Below are 5,720 nucleotides of genomic sequence, written 5' to 3' on the forward strand. Positions count from 1 at the left end.
ATATAAATCCCTTTACTGCTAAGCATACTTATTAATTAACTTTTAATTCATATAATTTACAAATGCAATTTTAGTTACCAATTTAGAAAGACCTATGTTATTCATCCGCCAGAAATATTCAATAATATAGTACCACTATAAACACTGCATATTTTTTCAACCATATCCTTTAGTTTTAATTAGATTAGCTTGATTTTAGATTTTAGGATCCCTAGATATCTTCAATAGAGAAGATTAGCTCGATTTTAGATTTTAGGATACCTAGATACCTTCGATAGAGAATCTGCATCAGACCCCATTCAACCGGTAAGTTCCACGCGAGTTACCAAGTACCAACTGTAGCCTGGTTTATCCACGTCTTTTATTTCATCTTACTGCTCATAACTCCCACCATGCCTACATTCACACATCAACTAAAACAATGAAGCTGAAATTTTGATTCTCCCGACAGTGATCACATTAGTGCAAACCATAGTTGTATAAACCATAAACCTTGTCAATTCATTACCAAACGAATCAACGTTATCACCAACAGCCTGAATCCGTGAACTAGAACAAGACCCGTGCCTTGCACGGGTTTTCATGCTAGTTAATATATAAAAGCTTAAATAACTACAATCATGAATTACGCATGTAAATTACTACCAAGAAGAACAAATGGCCAGGTAATGGTATAAACTAAATACTTAAAATATATTAAACTAAATTAATACATGCATGTGAATAGTGCGATAGGATTTGTTAAATATCCTATTACATTAGGTACGTAAACAAGCATAAACCTAGCAAAACTAGCTATATATAATAAAGTAATAGAAGAAGGTAGAGTTAACAAGTATATGCGCGCGTAATTAACGATTAATAATTTGACAGAACTAAACCAAGATCAGAAACAACAAAGATGGATAAAGTAGTTGAAATAAAAATATTCGAAGAAATAAAAATTACAAGAATTATAGGTGTCTTAAATATAATAGAAGATCCCCGTATTTATAGGGAAAATATTAGGGGTTTGGGCATTTGATTACAAGTAGGATTCTAAAAGTATTTCCTTGTATTCCTTTTTCTTCTCCAACAAGTATTCAGTTTATCTTCCAATTCCTTTGACTTCTAGAATAGTCCACCTCCTTCCTTATTTGCACCTTTTCCATCTCAAATTCTGATTTTATTAATTTTCCTTCAAAACAAAATAAAAGAATATATTTATTAATAAAATTATGAAAATAACCATCAAATAGGTTTAATAATATGCAATAAAATAGACCTATCAAATTCCCCCATACCTATCTTTTACTCGTCCTCGAGAAAAATCAAAAAGAAAAATACTAACTAAGAAAAGTCCTATGCTCCTTTTCGTAGGAGTTACGGGAAATTTTAGGCTTACCAACCCGTTAAACTCATAGACGATCTCTACAAGAGGAGTGTTATCTCCTAAGGGTTTATAGAAGATATATCCATAAAATCTGTGAAATACTCTAACAAGTGTCCAAACTCTATTAACGATAACATTCGTTGGTGTCAACGCAAGAATTTTTAGGAAAATACATGCCTTTAAGACCTTCGAATAATAGCCAATATGTTGTTATCAACAATCCAGTTATATCGAGTCTAAACGTTTACACAAAATTTCAAGGCATGTCATGAAAGTAGGTCTCTGAAGAACCAATCGAGTAAGTATATTTTCTTTTTTTCAACCAATATTGAACGAACCCAATCTCTATCAAAAAAAGTATGTAGCCAAAATTCACAGTTTTTTTTCTTTTTTTAACTGACTGTGCAATGTCCGTTTTTTAAGCTTTCTATATTACCTATGTAGAGAGCTTTGGGCCAATGACTCCCAAACCAGTTGGTCTTAGGCACTAGGTTTTGAAATACCCCTACGGACTTAATTACTCGAGTAACAAAGGCCACAAAACAAGACTAGTTAATTATACTACTTGTGCCCATCATCTTAATCTTTTTTTATTTGTGAGGAATATTGGGTATTGAAGTAGTTTATGCAAGCATTTTTTAAACTTTTTTTTGCTTTTTTTTCATAAAAGTTTAATTCAACCTTGTTTCAACATGTGGGCTCTGTCTTAGATATCGAAAACTTCTCTAAACAATCTTTCATACAAAGACCTTGGGAAAATGTGTCATGTTGGACTCTTAAGCAAAAATTCGCTCGACACAAGATTCATGATGATAACCTTACTTAACTACGTTCAAATTATCTCAAGATATTATATATGTATATATTTATATTTTGAAAAACTGCTAACACCGACTAGTAGTAAAGTACAAGAGTGGACTTGACAACTTAGCTAAAATTTCTCTATTTTTTGGATTTTTTTGTCTTTTTTTCAATATTTTTTGTATTTTTTTATATATAAGTACTACTAAACCCCTCCCCCGGACATAAATCATGCATTATCCTCAGTGAATGCAAATGAGAGAAAAATGACAAAATAAAAGGATGAGAATACCTGATAAGGGCATGACAGATGAATAGAATTAACTACTATACAACAAGGAAACTTACTTTGATCACGCATCAATGAGGCAAATCACCTCTTCCTCATAATCAACAGGTGGTTCTAAAAATGGCTTAAGCCTTTGATCATTAACTTTAAAAGTTTCACAAGTTTTAGGATTTTCAATTTCAATATCACGATGAGGAAAAATACCTTTAACAACATATGGTCCCTCCCACCTAGATCTCAATTTTCAGGAAATAAATGCAGCCTAGAGTTGTAAAAAAACATTTTGACTAGGAGAAAAAGAATTTCTCAAAATAGTGTAATGCAAAAGTTTAGTTCTTTCTTTATATATCTTAGCATTTTCGTAGGCATTATTCCTAATTTCTTCTAACTTAGACAGTTGTAACCTCCTATGGCTACCAACAGTGGGTAAATCTACATTCAACTCTTTAATTGCCCAATAAGCTCTATGTTCAAGTTTAACAGGGAGATGAAATACTTTTCCAAATATAAGCCAATAAGGAAACATACCGAAAATAGTCTTAAAAGCAGTCTGATTAGCCAAACTGCATTTACCAAATTAACAGGCCAATATTTCCAATTTGAATTGACAGTTTTCTCTAGAATTTGTTTGATTTTCTTATTCCCAAACAATCTAACTACAGAATTACAGAAGGGGGGGGGGTTGAATGAAATTCTGGTTTCTTTTGGAAATTAAAACTTCTTACAAATATAAATATGACAATGTTTGAATAGGCTAATTGCGGATAAGGAATTTTAAAGTATTCAAACACTAAGTATATAAACAAGGATGTTTAAAACTTTCTGGTGGATTGTTATTTCCCCCAGAGATATATATAAATGAAGATGATCTATGTGATGCAAAAGCACACAACTGTTTATCAGAGTTTTTACAAACTAAAACTTGAGAGTTCTTAAATGACACAACTTATAAATGCTCTCTTGTTCTTTCTTGTTTTCTTACTGTTTCAACCGATATGTAACTCTTTGCTACGCTTGGTTTATATATCACCAAGTTACATGTGTAGTAAGACAAAACATAAGTCTATTATCTAGGTCTAATCACATGTTTCTTCATTTCTCTGTCCAATGCAATCCAGATAGATGTGGCATCTTTGAGCGTCCCTGTTTTGCATGGATATTGAAATGCTTCTTGATCTTCATAATCCTGATTACAGGCTGCCATATTCCTTTTGTATACAATCAACCCATGTGAATGTCAAGTCACTATCAACTTCTTTTTGAACCTGTTATCCATCGAGACTCTGTTGGATCATCTGTTGATTGAGACTTGGATCATTTGTTGAAACCTTGTAGAATTATCCGTTGAAAGTGTTTTCATAGCTGTTGACACAAGTTCATTTATGCAAGATTACAAGGAATCTAATATTTACAATTAGCCAACCTATTTTGCATATCATTCTAGTAATCAACATGACTTGGAATATCCTAAAACTTCTAATTTTTCTAACACATTACAGTATACAGGAATGTGCTACAAAAACTTATTTAAACATAAGCTACTCTATCAACGGATGAACAAGTGTGGTGATCCGTTGATAGTTACAAAAGCACTTAATTAAATCTACTAAGGTATTTTGGTAAAATATCATCAAGCCTATAACATATTCCTAACAATCTCCCCCAATTTATGTCCACTGGAATTGTAGGCATAAGGAGTACTTGATAATAACAAAACACCTTATACAAAATGATCATTCAATAGAAGATAAAATGATAAGTAATGCAATTTTATTGAAAGTTGATAAAAGAAAGTTCAGAAAAGTCTTACAAGCCTTGTTCAAGGTGCTCCTCTATACTGAGCAAATTAACCTTTTCTCCTTGAGTGTCTAGTCTTCTTTTCCAATTTTTCATTATTGTCTTCTATCTGGAGTTGGAGTTGTCTGTAGAACTCAGATTCATCTTCATTAGCTAGATCCAACATCTCTTGCATTTCCTTGAGAGTTTTATTGCTTGACAAATTTAGCTGGTCTTCTAGCCTGAAAAATCTTTCGGTGTTCCTTTTATCCTTGAACTCCATCAACCAGTATGGCGTCAAATGCACTCTACTTCCAGTATAAGGAATAGTTAAGATTCTTGGTAGTGCATCTGGTTCTCTTCAACTTCTTTGTATTTATTGAATTTTATTAAGTATCTCTATTTTGGCCACCTTGGTGAATCCAAAATCCTTCTTAATTGCAGAGAATACTTTGACTAAGACAGTGTAGCCTTCATTGAGAATCCTATGAAGAGGCCCAGTGATTTCATTTTCACCCCTGTACCTGAACACTAATCTCTCTAAAAGAATGTTGTGGGTATCTATTGCTCTCACTTCATCTAGCTCATCCAAGTAGAGATTATTTTCTGAGAATTCCTTGATGTCACAGATAAAGAGTTGATCTCCTTTGTTGATTGTTGGTTTATGTTTATATAAGGTTTTGGATTGGAATAGGATAGACTTGACTGAATTTCTTGGTCTGTTCTTTCTCCTTTCAGAAGTGGTTGGTATTGGGATGTTTAGCTCAGGAATAGGTAGGATTTTCCATTCTATTGGTTCATCCTTGGGAATGATTGGCTCACCATAAAAATTCACACCAGGATGGACCTTGATTTCAACTTGCTCCATTATGGGCAAAGTTGGTTGATTTGTAGTAGTAGACTGAATAGGCTTTGGTTCTTCCTTCTCTTCTTCAAATACCAGCTTCTTATTGGATTGTTCCTTTACTCATTTTATTGATTTATGCTTTGGTTCCTCCTTCTTTTCAGTTTAAGTTATGATGGCAGGCTTCTCACTTTCTGAGTTGGTAGTAATGCTTTTCAGCTTCTTTCTTAGCTTCTAAGGCAGCCTACCTTTTCTGATACTTGAGCCTCAATTTTTTTTTTCTTTCTTTACTTCTCTAAATTGAGGATGTCCAACCATCACAAAAATTAGTTTGCCATGTCTGTAGATCTTTGCTATTCTTTTTTTCAAGACTGATTCTTTTAGATCTTTGTGATTTATAATGGAGTGACCAAGCAGCTTCTTTTCATCAGGTTGAGGAGTAACATAGACTAGATCCAATGGATTTTTTCTTGATTATTTTAATGAGTGATTCTTGGGCTTCCAAATCACAGTGGCCTTTCGATATCTTCTAGATGAGATTTGACCCCTTTCTATATTCCCCAACCTCATTTTACTAATTGGAATTTGTCTCAATTGATTGAAGTGCTTCACAGATTTGTCTTGATCTGCAATTGGAC

The sequence above is a fragment of the Apium graveolens genome, chromosome 3 (genome assembly GCF_009905375.1).
Source record: "Apium graveolens cultivar Ventura chromosome 3, ASM990537v1, whole genome shotgun sequence".
NCBI lineage: Eukaryota > Viridiplantae > Streptophyta > Magnoliopsida > Apiales > Apiaceae > Apium > Apium graveolens.